At 36.2% G+C, this 25,509-nt stretch overlaps 1 long non-coding RNA gene across 1 annotated transcript in view; it reads right to left on the bottom strand.

The window, feature by feature from the left end:
• The window catches only part of LOC141401954 (uncharacterized), a 166,002-nt gene extending 143,161 nt beyond the window's left edge, over positions 1–22,841 (bottom strand). Inside the window, exon 1 of the long non-coding RNA XR_012412478.1 lies at positions 22,818–22,841. This is a non-coding gene — a long non-coding RNA (uncharacterized lncRNA). The remainder of the gene's footprint in view (positions 1–22,817) is intronic.
• Positions 22,842–25,509: the final 2,668 nt, after the last annotated feature.

Genomic DNA, 25,509 nt, shown 5'->3' with positions numbered 1-25,509 from the left:
TCAGCCTAATCAAATGCTAATTTCACATTAATTAATTTCGAAAGCTTAAAATTGTATGGGAAGATGAAAGCGTGTGACTGTGCGTGTGTGTGTTTGCATAGCTAATGAAGTACTATCCATATAAGTAACACATAAATCAGCTTAATTTCTGAAATCTCAACAAAGTAAGAAAGTATTTTAAGCTTCGCTGCCATTTGACTAATATTCAAATAAAGTGTTTGGTCATTCTCAAAACTTTTAATGCCAGCAATTAATCTATCATCTTAGAAACAACTGTTCGTCCACCATTCCCCATATACGGAATCCAATCTATGAGATAATGTGCGGCTCGTGTTCTACGCCCCTATTCAACATTTGCATATGTATTGGTATCTATTTAAAACGGTCATGTATAACACCTTTGTTTGTTGAAAAAATAATTATTCAAATTATAGATCTTTGGGTCAGGGTTTCTAATGTATTGTTTATAATAAGAAACAGCAACAACAACAGCAGCAATATTTGTTTTCTGATTGGTGATTTTTTTTATGGTGACTTTTATTGATAAAAAGGTGTTAGGAAGTTATTTTTTTCTAAAACTGCAATTTATTTCTAATTATTTCATGACACCTGTTCCTTAGAGATGAATGATGTGTTCCGCATGCTATGGCACGAGTAAGAGAAATAAATAGAGAATGACAATCATTTTGTTTATGACCAAAAATGACAAAGGTTTTAAAAATGTGCGTTATTGAAGTAATTGAGCTCAAACAAGGCATATTTATATAAGTTAGATGCATGAATTACAACAACTAGCAAATTTACAAAAACAACATTAATGTTATTGAAAATTAAATGTCAAAGAAAATATTGAATAATAGGGTCGTTCTAAAAATTTTCTCAGCAAAAACATAAATACATCCTCTGAAATAGAACAAATTTGAATCAAAATGTAAATATAAAGCGTTAAGAACCGTCATAGGTCATTTTTATAAAACGTTTAGGATGAAAAGATGTATTTTATGGTAGCAAATATCGAAAACCACTTCCCCTTTTATAAATTTGTCTCGATTTCAAAGAACACATTAGTAGTATTCCTATAGATTTGCAAATAATTTCAGACTTGTAAAATGTGAAAATTGCATTTGTAATGGATTACTAAATGATTTATATTAGTTCCCAATAAAACAAGAAAAACATTGTCGATGTTATGGGCGAATGTCGAATAATGTAAAAAATTTGCTTACTGACTTTTTATTCCTTCAGGAAAGAAATAAATGTGCTCCTTTAAAATTAGAAGTAAATAAAAAACAAGTAAGCAATAACTATAGTCGCAACGGGGCCGACTATGTGATACCCTACACCACTACACCTGTACATAAGCTTACTAAAGTTTTCACCCACCCTGACTTTTATACCAGATGACTTAGGGTTAACTGAACCAAAATAATTAATAATTTTATATGTGACCATTGTCGACAATCTACTGATTTAAAGATTTGCAGAATATTTGTCATTATAAAAAATATTTCAAAATATTAAAATTGGGATAGCTTAGCGCATTTTGCAATAATTCTGATATTTTATATTCAATGCCAACACATTTGGTATAAATTATAGCTCAGATGGTCAAGTTTCCCTATTAGGCCCTCCCCTTGGAAATATGTCCAACAAAAGCAGAGATATCTGCAGCAGGGTTACGACTTTTTTACAACCTGATTTTGATAGGCTTTTACCTAAAATTTAATAAAATCATAAATATTAGGTGATTCAATAAAAAAAGAGCAAAGAAAAAACTTCAATGAGAAGTTTTTCTTTGGCAACCTAACACAACTCCGACGAAAGTGTTTGCGAAACAAATCAAACCTTTTCCCACTGCACATAAAAACGAATGCACATAACAAAATGTTGTTGGTAGCTTGTCGCAGCCAACCATACAAAAGGTGCCAGTGTTTCTCATTCTCATAGAAGTTTTTTCTTTGTTCACCTTTATACTTCGACCTGACGATTGATGTTTGGGTATAAAACGTTTCTTGTTGAAGAAGTTATTGAAAACTAACTTCGGTGGAGAATATCCACAAACAAGAAACAAGGGATCTGATGAGATCCAGTGGCGTGGATCGAAACTAGTCTTCCCTGCCTTACCCCTTGGCGAACAATGCCAAACCTTTTTCCACTAATAAATTAGTTGTTTTAAAATAATAAAACAACAACAATAAGATTAAGCCAGACTATTTTGAAAAAACAAAAGTGTAATTGCAACTTTTAATGGACGGACGCACATCACAAAATCGCTTTATCTCTTCTAGATATGAATTTTCGTAAACCACATGGGGGGTCACGACGAATATTTCGCGGTGTTACATAAATTTTCGAAAAACAAAATTATAAGACCATTAAAAACGCCCTTAACTTCACCAAGGCCGAACTTTTTATAACATCCACCATAAATTATATTGCAAGCAGATTTCAGCCATTTCGGTTTGATTATGTGGTTTAAAATACCGGTACTATTCGACAGGGGCAATACTAAAACGTGGCAATTCTGTGCAGAAATACGTTAGTAGTTCCAACGGAGACTAAATATTTTGTGTGAGAGTTATGTGGCTAAAAACTTGAAAATACCGAATATCGGTAGGGAATATAGGAAAAACTCAAAACTCCAAAAGTAGGGAAGAGTTGTTATATGTGGACTATACCACCACATGGACCCACGTTGACAGTTTTTGGGGGAGTAGTGTTGGGACCACAGGAAACTTTAAATGATAAATTGCAGGTATTTCCATATAAAATATAGCAAAAATCGTCATAAACCTAAAATCGAGAATCGGGAAAAATTACTCCAAATTACTCGCTCCAAAATTTTGGCTAATATCAAGCTAATATCAAGACAAGCCTTATCGTGGCGGATGAGTTTATTACTGTCATAAACGAAAGCATACTAATTGTTCCATTTTACTTCATTACAATACGTAGTTACCGTTCTTTGGTGCGTATGACTGTTGTTCATTATTAGACATCGGATTTTGCATATTTGCATATTTTTTAATAATAAAGATACGAAGATTCTGATTGGACCAAAATTCGTTTCAAAGAAATCTAAATTCAATGGCAGGGTCATATTTTGTATTTATTTTGCATATTTGCATATTTTGCATATGCACAAAATATGCAAAAAATATGCAAAATATGCAAAAAATATGCAAATATGCAAAAAATATGCAAAATATGCAAAAAAAATATGCAGAATATGCAAAAAATATGCAAAATATGCAAACAGTTTTTGGTCGAAAATCGTCATAAAAGTCGTAAAATTGACAATTAAAGTTGGAAAAAATCATCAAAACAACTTCAAAGTGTCCTAAATTAGGATTGTTGGCCGTTTAACGTCGCTTTTTTAGCAGATTATTGTGCTATTGAGACCCCTTACCACAGTGTGGATATAAAAATATGGTTATATGTTTATTGTAATACCATTTTTTTATTATTAACCTATTAAAAAATATAAAATTTGTTAAATTGTCAAATATTTTATGTAAAATTCAATATTTTCTTTGTCTTAATTTGTTGCATTAGTCTGGTTCTAGCTCAAAAGGAAAACATCGATGTCCAATTTTTTATACGGCACTCCCCTAAAGTTGTTAGTTTGGTTAGATTTTAAGATTGTTAAAATTTGAACACCATTGGAATATGTTAACACATGCCACTGGGGCCTCGTAATTATGAAAATCTTGATTTTTTGGCTATTTGACGACTTCAACGACCCATATATATGAAACGGTTAAAGCTATTTGCTCGTGTTATACATTAAACTAAATGCCATACTTTTCCTGATATTTCTTGCCGAACAACAAAATACCTAAGTAGTACTGAATTCAAGATAATAAAGTCAATGTCCTGAAAACGCCTTAGGTTGAAAATGGAGTCTATTGTGAAAAAGCCCGTTTTACAGTGTTTTATTTAACTTGTCTGTTTAGATCAAATCTAGTAACTTATTTTCCACACAGTTGTAGTTGACCAATCGAACTAAAACTTTGCACACTTTTCAGACTTGGATGACAATACATGAATATGAAACCAAAACCAATATGGGTCCATTCTTTTCTTAGAGCCCCCATATAGCGGTACCACCCGATTTAAAGTATTATAAGGATTCTGTTTAAATTTTTAGGCCGAATTGGCTATAACTTGGCATTTGGGGTTCCCAATGGTACAGAAACTTCCTCACTAAAAATGTTGGACTTAGGTCAAGGTTTTGGTATAGCCTTTATATATCGGTACAACACGATTTCAGGTATTTTAAAGTTTGTTCGGCCTTCCCAGTGATAAAAAAAATGCTGAAAAGTTAATAAATAAGTTACAGTGCTTTATTTACAAATGCACTTAAAACTAGAAAATAATTTTTAATGATTAAATCTCTCAAATAAAACGATTGCATTTAAGTGTAACTTAACTTAATTTTTTAAATTATTTTTTATTTCTTCCCATATTATCAATTTTTGGGAATGAAAACAAATGTTTTTTTACATTTTGTTCATATTTAAATTTATTTAAGGGACTGACATAATGTGATTTTGGAGACATCTGGGTAAAGATGACTACTTGGTGATGAAATCGACTCCTTGCTCTGCTATGTCGTTCACAACTTTCAAATTGTTTAACATCCTTTAGTCTTCCTGGTAATTGATGTTCTGCGGTCAAGTTACAGGATCTTTTTCAAGAAATTCGGAGTTAATGCTTAATCTCTTGAACAAGAAGTAAGTATACCCTGTAATTACGCCTGGTAGACTTTTTCTGGAAATTCCGGCAGTTGTTCTTTTGTTATACCCCGGTTACACTTAGAAAGATTAACCCAGTGGGTTTGGATTTCAAATGTCAATTCCATAGCGCAAACGTCAAATAAATCCTATCGAAGTGGGTTAACCCGGCAAAAAACTCTAGTGTAGCCGTACTATTAGTTTGGTTTTTTCCATCTTCTTTTGCTTGCTTTGTTAAGATTTTTGTCGCATTTGGCTCTTTACGGTGGTTTGAACTATCAGATCAGGCCAACAAGTTCAGGACTAAGATACCACAGATGATTTATCATTTTGTTATTTCCTTTATCTGATATTTGTTTCGTATTTCAATAAATCTTTAATGCGGTTTAGGTCTTGTTTTGTACCTAAAAAATATTTCTGAATTTCGTTTTCACTATTTGTTGTATTAAACTCAATCTATTGTCTCTAATCCTTTTCAACCTATTGATTATGTTTACCCAATCCATCCAATATTATATCTACATAACCATTATCTTGTTCATTATAGGTTTAGTAAAATCAATAACCCACACTCACCCATTTATAGCACTCAGTTGTTGTCGTTTGATACAAAATAAATAAACAAAAGAAGAAACGTTCTGGGCGCGTTGAACCAGGCTCGAAAGATGAAAGCACAAAGTGCTTCTACGACCTCTTGTTCTTGGGAAGTCAGCTGGGAAGTAGTTTTAAAACATTCTCGCCTACATCGAACTTGGATTTGTCAATCGCAGACTATTCTTATAGAAATCGCGTGAATATGTTTGGTTGATGTCCGGATGTGCTGCCAAACTTGCAGACAAAAATCCTTCTCAACAATACTTCTTATAAATCTGTACGCAGGTACAGAAGCTCTCGACCTAACATCTGCTCAAGCTTGTAAGACCCCATTATTCTAGGCATTCGTACACTGCTAAGTCTTGTTTCTCCCCTGAGCTACTGTCAGTTTCAGGAACGCTCAGGAGTTGTTCTTTACCTCCATACCAGATGATACCAGAACAGCAACCCGTTCTTTCTGAACTGTTTTGGGAATAGCTGGTAATAGTTTTCCATACCAGTGCACGCAAATAGCCTTGTTTTTGGGGTATCTTCCTTGAAGTTGTTGCGAGTATTTTTCACTGTTTATTCTCCCGAATAAACGGATAAAGCTTCTAAAGATCATATATTTGTTGGGGTCCTCTCCGAGAGCTTCTACTGTAGATAAAATGATTCGACTAACGTTCCTATAGGACACTTTACAGGGATCCAGCAGCAATGACAATTTCATGATTAGGAGTTTTTGTTGAAGCTGCGCTTGATTATTTTCGGGACAGATGGTTCTTCAGATTCTACGAAGCGTTTAGCATCAAAAGAAGACCTAGACCTCATTGAAAATCTAGTGAAATACGAAAACATAGACAGAAAAAGGAAATAAAAAATGATAAATCACCTGTGGTATCTTAGTCCTGAACTTGTTGGCTTGGCATTTTTTGATCCGACAGTGCAAAACACCGTAAAGAGTCAAATGGCGACAAAAATTTTAACAAAGCGAAGATGGAAACTTCTCCGGAAATATTCGACCCAAACTTACAAAAGAACAACTGTTCGAAATTCATAAAAAAGTCACATTAACTCCTAGTCGAGCTCACCACAGATTACAACCAATTAAATACAAAGGACGAACAACTAAAACAATGCGTTCTCCAAGTAGTCGGCTATACCCAGTTAGGCTCCATTTTCGCCCTACGTACGCCAGTCACGTTAATCGGGACACTGGCTTTCTATCTCGAATTCAGTAATACTTACGCAGTTTGTTTTTGAATATAAAATAAACAGAATGGCCTTTAATTTAATGCATAATACGGGCAATTAGCTTTAACCGTTCCACAGATATGGGTCGCCGAGAGAGACGAAATTTTCATAACTTCAAGGCTCCAGTAGCACGTGTTAACTTATTCCAATGCTCAATTGGCAATTTTAATCTTAAATCTATCTAAAATCTAATCTAAGAAAACAGTTTAGGCGGCACCCCCGCCTAAAAAAATCCGACATCGATTTCTTCCCTTTGAGTTAAAACCAGCCTAAAGCTACAAATTAAGACAAAGAAAATATTGAATTTACATAAAATTATTGATATTTTATCAAATTTTATATTTTATACTAGGGGACCCGGCGAACTTCGTCTCGCAGTTTGTTAGGTACACAACTTGATGGCTTTGATTCAAACCTATAATACTATTACTGCTATCACCTTGTTCAATGTCAAATATTTCTTTGTTTTGAACTGTTTAGGACGATCATTGAAGCAGATGCACATTAGATAATTGTACTTTCTACAATTGTCAGTTTGACGAAGAGAGAAGGTACTGAGAGACAAAGTGTTTGTATTTTCCTCGACTCTCTCTTCTTTAAACCGACAATAGCCGCGAAAAAGTTAGGCAGCTGTAAATCGGGACTAAGATATATTTTTAAGCAAATAACACGTTTTGCGATGTAAATAAAAATAGTTGGTAGCACAGTTGAAGCAAAATAATATCATAACTCCCCTATTCGTTTCATAATCTATGGTTTTTTGCAATTCTTGTTTTCAACACTGAACACGATATTTCACTCAAGCAATTGAATACGAAGGAAGGAATGCGATCGTAGGAATTTGAATTTAATGCTGAATATAGTGCTTATTTAAATTTGCGTTTTAATCAATTAACCTATTTTGAGCAGTGGGATCCGATCGTTATCAGGTAATCACCTTCGTCTGCTTTTTTTCTGACTTCTCTGTTTAACGCCGAATTCTGCTTGCATTCCAAGTTCGGAATTAGATGCAATGGCTCTGTTAACACGGACAAATGCGGTATTTGACTGAGACTGTACAATCCAGTACTTGGTACATTGTTTCCGTACCGACTGCGATTACTAAAGCCTCTTTGGTATTTTTTCTATTTAAAAATTTAAACTTGCTTTGTTTAAATAAATATTTATAGAAAACAAATACGATTCTCACAGGCAAAGTGATTAAAAACAGACTGTAACTTTCGCGAATTCGTTGCTAATGACCACATATTCTCTTGTCCGATATGTACAATAAATTTAAACATAAAATTCGCGAGGTTATAAAGAAAAACAACAAATTGCAAAATTGTCAAAGGTGCATTAAATGCTCTGAAATATCGCGATTTGATAACAAATTGGTCCAGAAATATTTGATATTGATTTAAAATAAGATTAAAACTATTAGTAAATTATTACGAAAAGCGTAAATGTCATTATAACAAATAAAATTGAATAATGCTTTACTGAACTTCAATGCATTTGGTGCGGAAACTTTTTCTCGATAGAAAAAGAATGATACCATATATCATTGTAGTTTTTTTCTACACGGCTATGCGGTGGTATTTTTGATATTTGCAAAAAGTGCAAAAAAGTTATAAATCTAGTTAAGATATGTATGTATTTGGCCATTTGTAATTGCCTTCCAGCTCTGCGGGAACTAAACTGATTGAATTCATACTCCTTTTCAGGGGGGATATCATTTTTTAGTATCGTGTTAGGATCTGAATAGTATCAATATATATCTGGTACAGCTTAAATTTTATACCGCATCAATCGGAAGTTGATCTTTCGAAGTGTTTTTACTTACATTTTAAAATACACATATGCCACAACCTCACTCCCAATGATATTACATCGGAGCTCTTGATTTTTCAAATAACCCACCAATTTTGTGGATTTGTACCTTTTTCCTCAAAACTGTGGAAACCACTTTTGTCGTTACCATCTTCATCTTTTCATCGATATCTGACCGAAACCTCCACTAATCTTTACAAACTCAAAACTGAAATAAATGAAAATCGATTTGATTGTGAATAAAAAATTCTATACAACTTTCAAAAATTGACAAAACAGAGGCGTACAATGGACCCTCACACTTGGTGCATATAAAATTTTCGCCAAAAAAGTGTCCAAATAAGTGTCAAGGTATACTCCAAACGCGAAGCTCGATAGAAATTTGTGGAAAAATTGGCATTCTTGAAAAAATATTTTTGCAAATTTTTTCGCAAATTTTCGCGGTTTTTTTAGGTTTTATCCTTTTCTGCCATGAGACCATTCCGAATTGGTGCGAATTGTCAAAATCTGTTCAGCCATTCCTGAGTTATAAGCGTAGTAACTAACATCATCCTTTTTTATATATATAGATTTACAATACCATATACCCTACACCACTACCGTCATAAGAGGTATCAATAACATAATAATTTGCTAAAAAATCGACGTTAAATAGCCAACAGTCTTATTTTAGGACACTTTAAAGTTTTTTTGATGATATTTTCCAACTTTAATTGTAAATTTTTCGACTTTTATGACGATTTTCGCCCAAAAACTGTTTGCATATTTTGCATATTTTTTGCATATTCTGCATATTTTTTGCATATTTTGCATATTTTTTGCATATTTTGCATATTTTTTGCATATTTTGCATATTTTTTGCATATTTTGCATATTTTTTGGCATATTTTTTGCATATATTTTGCATATTTTTGATATGACCCCAAATATCGAAAAATTGACCCTCAAAACGCCTAGATCCAAAATTTGAGTCCAATCGGATGAGAAATAAAAAACATGCAAAAATCCGATGTCTATTCATTATCAATACGCACTACTGACTTACTCAATCTATGGACCAGTTACTGAATATATCCAAAACTAAAATTGATTTTATTAAAAATACTTACTGCAACGTCGTCATTTTTTATAGCAAACTTCCGATGATTGGCCTTCTTAGTTCAAAATAAAATGCTGACGCTAATAAATGTTGATGTAATGCCGCCTTTATAATAATTTTTTGCCCCCACACCCATACGGCACTCTGTAAACCAGCAGACTTTATAGTTGTTAGTCCACCTTTATTTCAGTCATTATTCCCAATGAGTGCAGCAGTGAATTGAATGGATCATGACATGCAATGAAATAATGCCATAAAAATAGACGTTATTTTTTCTTGCTGTTTGATTTTTAATTTTAATTAAAAATGCCTTAATTGAGATATGATTATAAATGCATTTACACATGTTTGGACATACATAATGGCCATACATTGTTAAAACGTTTCAGTAGTTGTTTTTTGTTGTGCTGCAGAACTTTTGTATTTTATAGAATATAATTAATTATTGACTTTGGAGGTATTGAAAACAGCACTCAAAACAAATACAAAAAAAAAAAATAAAATAAATAAAAAACGAAATGCATCTACAGTACACAAAAACAGCAACTATAAATCTTAACTAATTAATAACATTCAGTGTGTTTTTTATAAGTATGTTTGTTTGTACATCAAAGAGAAATATATTTTTGTTTTAATTAAATGAAATCATTTTATAATTACATTCATATATAGAACCAAAAATAAGGAAAGTAATTTATTTGTTATTTATATTTTTAAATTAAATTTTTGTGGTTTTTACATAAATGTGTGTCTATGTTGGTGTGTGTATGGAAGTGGACACAGGGATATGTAAGAGCGGACAAAATCAAAAACATGTCGGTTCATGCTGGAGGTATTCTTCATACTAACATGGGACGAATTTATGAAAACCCCGCCTTGTAACACCACATTCAACCTAAGTTTAAAGTAACAGCACTTTATGATCGCTCAATATACACGTTTATACCATTTTATACCCTCAGGCCGAAGTATATCTTAGCCAATAAGTCATCAGAAAGTCAATTCGAGAAATACTTAAATATAATGTATATTAAGACCTTTGTAAATGAAGACTTTCATTTATAGATAAGAATTGTGTATTAAGAGGGTTTTCAAAATTATGTAGTTTTTTTTTAATTTTGGTGCATTTATTTTAAAAATTGTAAACATTCCGATCAAATAGACATATTGCTAATAGATTTGATTTGGTTTGAGCTGTACCTGAAGAAATTGACTGGCCTCGTCCACTTTGGAAATGGATCTAATTTTAGTATTCATAGCATATCCTGCCAACCAGTAATTTTATTAATCCTACGGTGAGATTTTTAGAGCTCTAGGAAGCATCGACTGGGGCATGTTTTAAGCTGTACTTAAGAGAAAATTGTGATTGTAAATATTGAGGGAGAGAAAGATACCAAACAACGGCCCTGACCCGCTTCAACATGGCAAAGCCCAGGACTTTTCTTGGTCCCTCTTTAATCTCATGTGGGCTCTGACCTCTCCGTGGTGTTACCTGGGGAACATCCTTTAACACCCGTTAAAGGTAGTGAACTAACATGTGTCGCGCGTTCATCCATAAGAACGTTAAAAACTTGGGTTGGTCTAGTAACCCATCCCTCCAAAAAGCAACATATTATGAAACAAGTAAAGAAGTATCAGTCGGCTTTGTCTCAAATATACCCTCAGCCTGTGACATTATGAATAGTAGCAAGTCAAGAGAACCGTCCGAAGTAAAGTTTAAAATTTATCCGCGAACCTGTTCTTAGCCAAACTGTTTAAACTTTTGTGGGGAAGGTACTGGAAAACGAAGACCGATATAGTCCATCAATTTGATGTACATTTGGATGATTGGACCAAATCGTGGACTCCCTTTAACAGCCATAGTTGGTAACCCTGGGGTTTTCACAGCATTAAGGTAATTATCTCAGTCATAATGAACTTACCCCAGATCAAATTATACTGTCGTAATATGAGACGTGAGGACAACCTGCGGTAAAATTTCAGAACGACCTTAGACATCTTTCCTAAACTTCACAGTTGCGAACAATTTGAGAGGTACCCGAAGTAGTGGACATATACAGTTAATATTAGAACATGATCTAAATGTGGAAGAGTTATTACGATGCGCAAAGATTGTGCGAATGACATTTTCGATAGTTATCGTGAACAACTAAATTCAGGAAGCATGTACTTGCGAACGAAAAACATTACTTATTTTATTATTAAATTGCACCTAAGCAAAAATGTTGAACTTTTGTGAGGGAGGTATACGAATATGTTTTCCCATATAGGACTTCTTGGAACTTGATGCACGTTTAGAAGTACTTTTACGATGTGCAAAGATTCGGTTTAATCGGATACACAGTTCATAAGTTTTCGTGATCAGCAGTCCGTGTGTTTTAAGCTTTTGGGATATTATCTGAGGAAGTATGGACCTACCCCAGAAAAAATTGTACTGTCAGAAAAGGGGTCGCAAGCACAACTTGCTGCATAATATTTAATGACGATTCGAGAAGTGTTCCTAAACTGCACTAGTGCAAAAATGTTGAAATTTTTTGTTGGAGGTGCCCGAAGGAGTTCACATTCCATACTGAACGGTTCATCCGTTGGAGAGTTATTGTGTGCACCATTTTACTGAATAGTTTTAAACATTTGTGGGGGAGGTACCCAAAGAATAGACCGATATGGCACATCTTCGAACTTGATCTAAGTTTGGACAAAATATTACGAATGCCAAATTTTGAGCCGAATCAGTTGATCCGTTTGAGAGTTATTGTGCTCCAGCCACACAGACAGACGGATGGACATTGCTAAAAAGACTCCAAATAGTGTGAAGCGGTACATACCCTCGTTAGCCTAAAGGCTTAGGGTATAAAAACAAAGAAAAAGACCCACTCTAAAGTTGACTACCCCCGGAGACATTTTAAGGACCATGATCTGCGAATCTGCACGTTGAATGTTCGCACTCTTTTTAGAGAATGTACAGTTTACGCTAATATGAGCTAATATGAATCGGGGTGCACTTATTGATATGAGAGAAGTCTCCACTGTCTCGTCTGGGATGTTTGTGGAACAATTACAGTTTATGCATAAGGGGATGTACTTGAAAATACAAGGCCGATATTAATGCCCTACAGGAAAATAGCAGTGGCAAAGTATTGCTGACTCCATTAATAGAGCCCCAAAATCCATACTTGAATACCAGAGACCACCACCAAAGAACATGTGGTAGGAAAAGGAGTATCGTGCTGCTACCGAAGAGAAAAAATTCGGCATATATGGCTACATTACAATCAGTAGCGAACGTGAAAGTCGAGCGTGAGTATCGAGAGAAAAACAGAGCTGAGGAGCGTCGAAGTGTGGAAAACCGGGAGTGTGAAAATCGATATTTAGAGGAGCCAGAGTGGAAATTCGGCCAAAGAGTGCAACATGAAACTGATGGATTTGATATAACTCATGGTTCTGAAGAGATCAGCAGGGTACTCTGGAACGTATACAGATAGTGAAAGAGCATTTTTCCAAACTGCATATTAGCGAAACCGATGTCTTACCAGCCGAGCTGTAGAAAACCGGAGGCGACATGTTGATATGGTGTATGCATCAGCTAGTCAGCATTATGTGGCAGTAAGTAATGCGTAACCGATGACTGGAATTGTAGCCTCCTGTTACCCGTTCATAAGAAAGGAGATTAGACTGTGCTCTAATTATAGGGGTATAAGTCCGCTCCCAATTGCTTATAAGATAGTGTAAGGAATATTGTGCGAATGGCTAAAGCCTATGACCAATAAAATAATTAGGTCATATTAATGAGACTTTAGACCTGGAAAATCGACCATTGACCAGATATTTACCCTGCGGCAAATCTCGAAAAAGGCCCAAGAGATACAGATTGACACTTACCATATTTTTGTATATTATTGAGGAGCCTGCGACAGCCCCTTACGTTGAATATTATTCATCGACTTTCATCGCCAAAAGGAATGTTTCGCCCAAGCCTTTGATTTTCATATTTGCGCGTAGCGATATTTTTCCCTAAAATCGGTCAATAAAACGGATTTTTTGTTGTAGCACTGCAACTAGCAATGTTTCAATCAGGGAATTAATTTCATTTGATTGACAACTCTATAAGCTTTATAATGGTATGTATATAAAATTAATCGGTTACTTAAAACCGGTTCAAAAATCGGCTTTAATGTCGGAATATCCGGTTTAAAAATTGAGATAACCGGATCTGTCCTCCATGAAAATTTGTTATTAATTTGTTCTTCATTACAGGAGCTTTTTTTGGTAAATATTTCAGAAGCACCCCAGTTGTCTATATAAGCAATAATCAATTGGTAAATCTACATACCGATAAATTACCAATATCGAATATACAGAAAAACCAAACAGTTTTTTCTGAACCAAGACCGAGTTAACATTAAAAACAATCCCACGGCAGCGTGTTCTTTGTACCGGATTGACCCGGAACTACAAAACATCATTGTTCCGGTCAGCGGCTGCCACCTCAGTGTACACATGTTTGTATTTGTTTTGTTTTTCCGTGTTGGGAGCAGCATATCCCGGAATGCATGCTCCGAATCCTTTTGGTTCGTGCCGGGACGAAGGAAAACCCAGGACCAACATATTTGTGCTCGGTTTGTCACATCCGCATCTTCACCCACATCCAGCCTTCGGTGAGATGCAATCGATGTCAGGAGTGGGTGCATCTAAGGGGTTGCTCTGGACTTGTCCACGTGAGGGACTACGATAGGGACTATGTTGCTGCATGCTGTGTGAATACAGTCCCCAGTGAGTCGTCATCGGATTACGAAACTCCCTCGTCGTCTGATTATGAGACTCCCCCGCCGTCCGCTCGACAACAACCGCACATCCAGCCTTTAACACCAGCCGTTGTTGTCCCAATGCCGGAAAATGCATCCTTTTTGCAATTTAATTGCAATGACTCCGAAGTAAGATCGAGGAAATAGTAGATTTCATGAGTCGGAGGAATATCAAGAAATAGCAGAGAAATAGCTGTATCTCAGATTACGTGCCTAACATTAGCCCGCTTTTGGAAGGTCATAATCGTCTGGTCCTGGGGGCCTTTAATGTGCATCATGAGATGTGGCATTTGGACCTCGGAAACGACCAGAGAGGTACAGCGCTGGCTGAGCAGATTGACAGCTCTACGTTTTGCACGGTCAATGAGGACGCCCCTACCATAATAATAGGCCAGACATAACCATCGTGTCACCTGGTCTGACAAATGACGTTACCTGGCAACCCGTCATTTCCCTTGGATCAGACCATCTCCCATTAATTGTCTCCATTAGCAGACCACCCGATTTCATTACCTCTGAACCTCGCACATTCGTCAATCATAAGAAAGCTGATTGACCGGGTTTCAAAGAGTTCACCAATCACCGCTTCAGAGACCTGCCCAATTCCTTCTGATGTTCGGGTAGCAGTAAGGACGTTCCGAGACTTCTTCACTGCTACAGCCATTCGCTATATCCCTGCTGGTCAAATACCCGAAGTAAGACAAAACTTTCCAGCATAGGCGACGGGATTAGCAAATGAGCGTGATGAGCTTCGCTGAACCAACCCCAATGACCCCAGAGTCAGAGAGCTGACACTGGAAGTTAACAGGCTGGTCGGTGAGCATAAGCGGAACAAGTGGTCAAATCATCTGAAGAGTTGCAACATTGGAGCCGGTATATGTGAATTGTGGGCAACGGTTAAGTCACTCTCGAACCCTGGAAGAAGGGAAGATAGGACCTCAGTCACGTTTGGCGACGTTACGTTGACTGACCCGAAGAGGTGCGCAAGTTATATCAATCGACAGTTTGTCGAGCACCCCGAGAGTGTCAGGGCGAAGAGAAGAGTATTACGTCGCATCAGATCTCTTCCAAGGAGGAACCACCACAGTTTACAATGGATGATGTTGCCAATGCCATCAAGAACGATAAATCATCGAAAGCGCTGGGCCCTGATGGAATCTCCATGGTAATGCTGAAGCAGCTGGTTGAGCCGGGAGTGGAGTATCTCACTAAAGTTCTCAACTTGTCGCTGTTCCCGAAGTCTGGAAAATGGGCAGGGTGGTCCCACTACGGAAGTCCGGCAAGGACGCCAGCAAAAGTTAATCGTACAGGCCGATTTCGCTTTTGTCGCCCGTAGCAAAGACCCTTGAGGCCTTAGTCCTGCCCAATATCAGAAATAGCTATCAAGTTGCCGATCATCAGCATGGATTCCGTAAGTAGCACAGCACGACAACTGCGCTGCACGCCATTACCACACATAGTTGTTAAGGACTCAACCAGAGACGGCCGTGCGATAGAACAGTGATGGTGGCGCTTGACTTATCAAAAGCCTTTGATCCACGCTGTTCGAGGACATTGAACAGACAACCCTCCGGCCAAGCTTGAAACGTTGGATAGTCAATTATATGTGTGGACGCCAGTCGTACGTGGAATTCAGGAACAAGAATTCCAAATCCCGTTGAGTGAAAAAGGGTGTTCCCCAAGGTGGGGTGATATCTCCGGAACTGTTTAACCTCTACCTCTCCTGTATTCCGCATCCTCCAGACGGCATCGAGATCGTAACGTATGCGGATGATTGCACGATCCTGGCATCGGGTACCTAACCTGATGACATCTGTGAGAGACCGAACAACTATTAAACCGATCTTACCACCTTTTTCCATTAGAGGAATATGCAGATTTCCGCCACAAAATCAACAGCCACTCTGTTCAACACATGGACAGCGCAGTTTGGAAGAGAATTGAATGTCGTGGTCAGTTGCCAAGGCCTTAAGAAACTATAGTGTGAATAAAGTCCTCGAAATATATCCCCACCTATTGCAGCTGTGGAGCGTCAGCTGCCACGACAAACTAGAGTAGTTTTTCTCAACTACGCTCGGGATATTGCAGTCGCCTAAATTCTTATTGGGCGGAAATCGACCGCGCCGTGCAAGACATCTGCCCAGTATGTGGCATGGGCCCGCACGACACAAAACACCTTTTCAACTGCCCAGCCAAACCTACTCATCTAACTCCAGTGTATCTGTGGTTACATCCCATCGAAGCAGCCACTTTCCTGGAACTTGAGATAGGCCCAGAGCCAGATTGAACAGAAGAACGAACATACAAACATAATAACAAACACTGTTACAACAACAACAAACATCAAAAAGAACAATGAAAACGGGAAAATATTGATTAGTTGCCAAAGACAACCGTACCTAAAATCTTCTGAGCAACATTTTTGGATATTTGGATGTTGAAAAATCTCATCTTGTGGTAGTTCTACTACGGTTGAAGAAATAAAGGACGAAAAGGATATGAAAGGAATTGAGTAAGAAGAATAAAATATTCTACAAAAAGATTCGCAAATCGATTTGACTGAAGACATGTATTCTCAAAACGAAGCTACAATAACGCCAAAGAGAGATATGAAGCTATTTTCCCAAGTATTATAGGGGGAAAATCAAAAAAATTATCACGCGATATCTCAGAAACTTGACCTATGGCAATTCCTTTTGGGTTCTTAATATACTAATCAAGGGCTTTCATCCCAAATGGAACTTTCCACACCCCCAAAAATGCTGCTGCACAGTTTGTACGGGTCCTCAGTTAGTATACGAAAGAAGTTCTACGAGCAGTTCAGTGCCAAAATACGTTTCAGACAATGAGACAACCTTTCGTGTGATCTCTCCAACAACCTGCTGGAAAAGGTTATACGAGATGCAAACGTCAAAAGAAATGACACAATATACACAAGTAGCCACATGTCACTTGTTTATGCTGAAAATATTGACATCATGGGTCGATCAGTAAAGGATGTAACTAATACCTTTAAGAGTTGAAGAGAATCTGCTTAAGGGGGTCCGGCAGTAAACGGCGGCAAGACTAAGCTGCAAAATGCGTTCATAAAACTCGGACCATAAACACAACAAACAAAATCCGTTGTGTAATAAGAAGAGGAATAGTAATGGCTAACAGATGGCTTAAGTAAACAGTTTAAAAACAAAATCACATTTCATCAAACAAAAATTACACTTTGAAAACACTGACACTACCCGTGCTAATGTGTGGTAATGAAAAAATACCTCAAAAATGTTGGGGCCAATATGCGTGACGGTAAATATCGACGTCGTATGAACGACGTGGTGTCAACGACTTCAGTGTAGTTAAACTTATCGTGATGCAATGATTGCGTTGGCTAGGCCATGTTATAAGAATGACCCAACCAAAATTCGGATCCGTTAGTTTTTATGTAACCCATTACAAAGTAATGTAACAAGTTAAAACTACTTACTTGCTAAGTAATGAATACGTTAGCACAGATAGTGTGTCTCCGACTTCAAATCCTAGATTTGTGTGTTCAACGTTCACCGTCGGCACGCGAATTTTTTGTTAACAATATAAACCAGTAAGGAAAGCATTAAAGTCGGGCGGAGACGACTGTATATACCCTACACCACCACGATTTCAATTAAATTTGGCTACCTTTTTTCTAGACAAAATTGCGTTACATTTTCCAAATTTCTTCAAAAATTTGTATAATTTTGTGCGTCAAATACATAAAATTGGCCGAAAATATATCAAAATCTTAAACGATTTCAGTATAATTTAGCACACTTATTTCTAATTTTCGGTTTAGTTTTCCAAGTCTCATCCAAATTGGGCGGAGTTTGGGTGTTTAGTGCACCAAATACCTCAAATAGGGAGAACATATTTATAAGAGCTAACATTTTCCAAATTTCATCAAAATACTAAAGAATTAGTGTGTTTGATGCACCAAATACCTCAAATCTTGCGAACATATATATGGGAGCTATATGCAAATCACAACCGATTTTCACCAAAAGCAATATCGTTCTTACTATGGCTAAAAAATATCTTCCTCCATATTCTGCTGAATCGGACAATACATGCGACCTGTACATTGACACAAAAATACATGGACAGACAGACAGACGAACGGACGGACATGCATAAATCGAATCAGAAAGTGATTCTATATATATCCCCTAAAGGAAGTATGGGTCTATATCTTTTCCTTTTGCATGTTGCATACAAATGCACAAAGACATAACCACAATGTGGTGTAGGGTATAAAAACAGTTGGTGGTGCATATGTAAACGTTAATACAACCCTTAATGTTCGTACTCGAGACACACGGTGTAGTGTGTTCGGCTACCAATCTGATGTTCGCATGATCAAATCCAGCAAGGAGCAAAATAAAATAAAAATATGAAGTGCGTTGAAATTGAAAACAAATTCCCCATCAACTTCATTTAACAAAAGAACATATGTTTTATTTTTCAGCTTCTAGTGCTCATAGGATAACTAGTGGTTATAGAATAACTAGTTATTCAGTGCGACTTGATCTTGTTAAATTAATGGGTTAGTAGAGAGTTTTGTAAATAGTTACGACTACCCATAAGTACTATAAAAACCAAATATTTGGTAATGATTTTTTGCCGGGGAGCGATGATGAACCCGCTAAAAAGGCGTATAAATACGGGCCGCATGGCAATACACGCAGAACTGGAAGGCCACGGTTTCAATGGAGTAAACAAATGGAAAACGAAATAGAAAAGCGCGGTATTCCCCAATGGAGAAATGTTTTGCCCATTATAAATGTTATATTGCTGTGCACCTTTTGTTACAATTTAGAAATGATTTTCAAACAGTCCTTAACCAATATTCCATTCGTAACTAATCGTGCTTATAAGGAATTTTAGTTGGTGCCGGCACGGTTTTTAGATGCTTTAAGATTTAAAACTATGGGCTTTTGTTGGAATATCTGGTTTCAGTGATATTAGTATACAATAATAGTAATTGTTAGGGTTACTATCATAAGTTATTAAAATTTAATATTTGTTGCCCACTGTAAATGCCATCACAGTGTATTTTCCGGCCGGAAGGAATAACTGAATGTTTTTGTTATTTATTTATTTTTCATGAAAAAATATTTATGTGTTTGTATGATTTATTTTGTCATCTGCAAATACTTTCAATATATGAATATATTTTTGTCATAAAATATATGAACGTGTGAATGTTTAAAATAGAAACCACGGAATGTAGAGAAATTGTAACGTTTGAGGGGGCATTGGAAAAAGGTATCTTCAAAATATCCACAGTTGTTGTTTGTTGTTTTCAATATTTAATGTTTGCCAAGAAATTTGCAATTTACGTGAGAACAAACGAAAGATTGGGGATATGTCAGTATGTATATGTTTTTGTCTACGTACATACATATCTACATATATGTACCTATAGTATTTTTAAATGTGAGTGCATTTTTATTTTCAATGGGGTACAACAAATCAGTTTTGTCAGCAGACTTGTTGGCGACGTCTGTACTGAAATGCTAAGAAATACAAATGGCAACAAAAAACAGAAAATAATAAATTGTTATAGGGAGATTGTTCAAAAGCAGCAATTGTGATTGCGACGGTGGATAGACAGATAGATAGATTCTGACATGCATTGTCTCAACTTATAGCATGTTTTTTTTTGTTATTTCGTGCATTTCATATATTTCAATTTGTTTTCATTGTATTCAACACATGGGTGGATGGATCTACATACGTAATCTAAAACAAAATAAAAACTATAACGAGACTGCAGCCAAGCTCAGAAACAACAACAGCCACAACAACACTGCATGTGAAACGTGACATTAAACAAATGTTGAGATCATTTCTATTAAGAAAAATAATTTTTACAATATAAACGATTGCAGTTCAGTACCCTACACTTTTACAACATGAATGTAGGTTTCGTTGATTGGATTGGTCCCTATTTCGGCTTAAACGAATACTACCGTAGTGTTGACTACGTCTGCTAAATGTACGCCTTAATCTTCAAAAGTATTAACATTTAAATTTGTGTCCGAGAATATGAGTTTTCATACATACATATGTTGCCACAACACCCCCGAAGGGACAATTGGCTCAATAAAATGGGATCTTCTTTTCAGCGCCGAGTCTGAACGATGAGTCTTACGGCACCAATTTGTAGAGAAGTTTGTCATGGTTGAAATACTCAGGATATGAAAGTCAACATTGCACTTAAGCGATTTGCCACTGCCACAGAACTTCTTATTGTAAGGCAGACGTGCTTAACTCTGCAACACGGTGGCTCCCGAATACAAACTACATGTTGTTTTAATCCCTTCGACAGAAAATTAAAAGAACGCGAGAACAGTTTTTATACTGCTGTAAAGCGAAATTGTTTGAACTTGCTTTGGCAGCTATAAGCAGTAGTGGATAAAGTTTAGACCAAATCGTGCTCACAATTAAAAGTGCAGCCGTCTCCATACGAATTGAGACGGCTGCATCGTCCGTATCTTAACTGGGCTAAAATCATTCGTTTTTGCCTTGACAGCTGCGGTTCTTCTGCTGCGATGGAGTGGTTGTGTACGGCGTTCACACTGTACCTTTGGACTGACTGCGCAACTGCATTAGTGTGAATGTCATTGAAGTCTGCTTAATAGAATTGTTGATTTAGAAGTTCTCGCTTGTACCTTTGGACCTCTATATCCAGATCTTCAAGATCTCTCCTGACAAGCCATGGCTTCCGCCATGTCCAATAGATATCGGCGGTAACACCCAAGCAGGTACTGCATCCACAATATTTTGCTGTGCCTTTATGAAGTATTTAAACTGGTGTCATGAGGAGGCACCCTGTTTCAGTCCTCTGGTAGGCGTTCTCGCAGGTTTGAATCTTCTTCCACTCCATAGCGCAAACATTTGCATACCACATTCTTTAGATTTTTCTGTTAATTTCGATCTCTGCTGGTTTTGAACACGCGAACTTCTGTAGTGGGTGTTAATGTATTTCTACTAACCTCGGGCTACTTAGATATTCACACCAAAACGCAACGTAACTTACAACCAATTTCTTAGTCCCAAAAACAAACAACCGCTCGCCTCACTGCTTCGGTGGCACAACACTTTTTTTCGACAGCCTCTCTGGGGCAATAAGTTTCATTGGGGCAGAAACTGCTTACAAGCCTCACTGGGGCAGAGATATGATAACGAATAACAATATGCTTCGAAAGCCTCACTAGGGCAGATATGTTTATCACACTTTCTAGTTGTTTGGCTACTTTCCCAAAAGGGACATAAAATGCAATAACACACAAATTTCGGTTTATTAAGATGTTCTTATTTGTTTGTTTATTAAATACACTTCGGTTACACTGTGCAACACTGGAAATGCAAACAACTTCTAATGGGCATTTTCTGAAAGTACATATTGAGACTACAAAAACCTTTATTGGGTTTTGTGTTCTTAGATCGGGTTTAGATTTTATAGCTTCATCTAAACCGACCGAAAATGAGCCTTTTTTCAGTGATCGGACCTTTATCTCCGAAACTAATAAGAATTTTGCTTTGCAGTCTTCAGCAATATTGTAGCCCTAAAGTAGTAGAACGTATGTGTCAAACAGATGAACTAGGAAAAGCTGCATCTAGCGCATCAAACTCGTTAAAATATAGAAAAGTTTACATAATTTCTGAAATTCTGGTCAGTAACAACTAAACTGTTGGACGTTAAAACAAGTAACCATTCTAAAAATGTTCCAAATAATGTGACCATCAATTCTTCAGAACATTCTGAACCTCTAAAATTGTTATTTCACGTTCTTTAAGGGGTATTTCATAACATACCTTTTACAAAACTTATTTCAAACAATGTTCACACAGGCTGTTTATTCTCATGTTGGGGATTTCAATGAATTATTGAAATATTTACCAAATTGTTGTTGAAAAATTTGCTATAAGCAAGGCGATAGAGGCATTTTACAACAACATAATATTGTGAAGAGTTGTGTATTACATTCCAGAGAATATTTCCTAAAAGGTAACATTAAGAAGAATTTAGCATTTTGGGAGATACGCTGCGAAATATACACAAATTATAGAATTTTTAGATATATTATAAAATTTGACGCAATAAATCAGGATTTTCGAGTTCACTATTCCTCTAAATATTTTCTTCTTGCTCTTATCTACAAGTTTGCTGCAGATGTCAAAACAAGATTCGTATTGGTTTCAGAGATACAGCCCCGCTTTTTTTTTAAAATTCGATCTTTTACCATTTTTAGATGAGACCATAAAAACCGAACCCGATCTAAGAAAACAAAACCCAAATATGGTTTTTGCCTATTGGTCCTCTACTTTCATAAAATCCTGGACAGAAGTTGTTTGCACGCGATTGGCTCAAAAATGTTGCACAGTGTTATTCTAATGTAAAATTGCTATGAGACAATTCAATGAAGTTATTACAAAATTATTATAATTAAATGATCTTTAACTAAGGTATTCTTTCTGTTAAAAAAGGGAGCAAAAAAGGAAAACACAAACCCGATTTAATAGAGCTCTTGTCCGTATGCTTAAACATTTTCAACTGAACTTGTGTTTAATTTACGATCTTTGAATTTAATAATCAATACAAAAAAGATTAAAACAAAAACTGACGTTTGAAGTCAGTAGGAATGGCACAAGAGAGTTCATGTATGCAGTGATGGCACAAGTCTCCAATGAGACAGTGCTTACTCGATGGCAAGGATTAAACGATACCAGTTGCAACAATTAGAATTGCAATATTAAATAATTTTCCTACCACTGCATACATGAACAGTGGGATTCTCTAAAACATTTTTTGGTTACCGACAAAAATCGGTAAAATTAAAACGCAAAATTATGAATGAAAAAGTATGAATAACAGTTGGCAGCACTGTTACTTTCGGTAGGACTTAGCGACAACATTATTTTGGTTTGCTAACTTACCGATAAATTTTGCTAATTCCGAAATTAAAAGCATTTCAATTTTACCGATTTTTGACGGTAACCAAAAAAATGCTTTAGAGAATCCCACTACTGATTTGTAGCCAAACACACTACACACTAGGCCACTAGTACGAACAGTAATGGTTGGTTAAACACATGCAATTACATTAACATTTCTTCGTAATTTTGTGAACAAAAAACTCCCATGCCGACGGTGAGCTTTGAACACATAACCAGGATTTGTAGTCGGACACACTAGTCCTGCGCCACCGTACTCATTGCATAGTAAGTAAGGAAGTATTTAGTTATGTGTAAACCATTATATATGTACTGCCTGATAATGCGGAGGGTAATGAGCACTCATTACTCGTTAGTTGATTATACATTGTTTCAAACACGGTTTGAGGGAATTGTTCTCGAAATCTTATCGTGGTATCGGTCCCACGAATTGTTCTGGATCAGCCCTCGAATGTTATGTGTGTATATGAATGAACTTCTATATCTCAAAAATGGTAAAACTTACGAAAATATCATACGGAACAATTTTGTAGAGAATTTCCATTGCTACAACATTTTATTTAGTTCCATTTTGATAGGGCTTGTGGTTTCCCAGCAAAATCGTGAAAATCTAAAACAAACCTAAAAATGTGAACTTTAAATGCGCTCCGGCGATTTTTTTTTTATTTTTTTCATCTATGAGCATTGTAGTTTCAGAATCCGCAAAAACTTGCCAAGTGCAAGCACCTTTCATTTAAAGTTGTTTCAAGAGCAGCGTGCTATATTTGGCGTTCTTTAACCTAGTATGTCGATGGTTTTGATGATGTGTAGTGTTTGTCACTGTGTCATCAGAACCCTGAAAGGGCATTACGGAATCTACTACTACAACCGCCTATCGCTTTAAGAGATCAGAGACGCAGCAGTTGCTTTGTTTGTCGAAGCCATTTTTGTCAACTGGAGACAACTTCTTTGAATATCACAACTTGTTAAAGGTTTACGACGTTTACTACTTTTTATATGTTTTATACAGGCATATTAAGTTTTGGAGGTTTACAAGTTTTTAACAGTCAAAAATCTAACATTAAGCATTTCTGTCGGCAAGCCACACTTTACTGGTACCCTATACATTCCATGTATGTGTCACTAGAGTAAAGCTCATGCAAGATAGGTTTGTACTGGGCAGACAACGTTGCAAGCCACAGGTGACGGTGAGCTTTGTTTCCTGAATCGCTGCGAACATAATGTTCCTCTGACTCATAAAACTTACGATTTTGCTGAATTTGTTGCTGAAACCGTTGAAATTAAATTGTAGTGTTATATGCTTCGGTTGTTGTTGTTGGAGACTTCGGGGTATTTCGTATTTCGAAGACGACGAAGTTGGAGAGACGCTGGGAGATGTTCTGTCGCATCAATCAGCAACAAAACTTCAATCGTAGTAGTCCTGCATGTGGCCAAGACAGGAGCAGCCTCGGAAATGTACCCATTCCCTGAACCGACCGCCGTGGGATTCTTCAAACTTTTGAGGGGAGGTAACAGTTAGAGTTAATCGATAAAGTCCACCATCGAACTTGATCTAAGTTTGGGCAAAATATTAGTCTGCGCATAGTACCGACTAAGTCTGTCAAATGACTTATAAAGCATTCGCTCAAAATATCAAGAACAAAAATTGGAGGGCTACAACAGTTTTACATAGATCATATAGTATCAGCAATGTTAACTTTTGCTGTAGAATTTGTTTTACAAATTTTATAAGATAGAAAAATAGAGGTATTTCTAGTCAACTGTTACCATTTTGCTTTCTCTACTCATCAACGTACACACAATCGTACATACATATGTATCTAAGTTTATTTACATTAAGACATTAAAAGATCTGTACAGATGTTCATGTTTGTGGTCGCACTACCTTAATAATAAAATTCATTGTAATTATTTTTCATTTTTATTGATGTGGTCATTTTAAATGTTTCGTTTTCTTCTAAATTAACCTTGAAAAGATCAAAGATTTGATGTGGATTACGTAGTGACTGTGTGCTTTTGTTGCACATTTGGATTTGTGAAAGACAAAATGTCTGTGATATTCGTCTGTTATAATGAGAGAACAAATATCTATTAAAACAATTAACCCATTGAAATAAATCAAAGAATTATAGCAAATCGTTTCATTATTAATAACAATTAAACAATACATTAATACGGCAGTAAAAGCAGTAGTATAAAATAAGATATTGAAATAGACAAATCATATATGATAAAAACCAAAAATATT

This window comes from Musca autumnalis, unplaced genomic scaffold (assembly GCF_047663935.1).
Source record: "Musca autumnalis isolate F117 unplaced genomic scaffold, ASM4766393v1 scaffold_4, whole genome shotgun sequence".
Taxonomy (NCBI): Eukaryota; Metazoa; Arthropoda; class Insecta; order Diptera; family Muscidae; genus Musca; species Musca autumnalis.
Note: the sequence above shows the minus strand (reverse complement) of the source record. Positions and strands in the feature narration are given on the sequence as shown.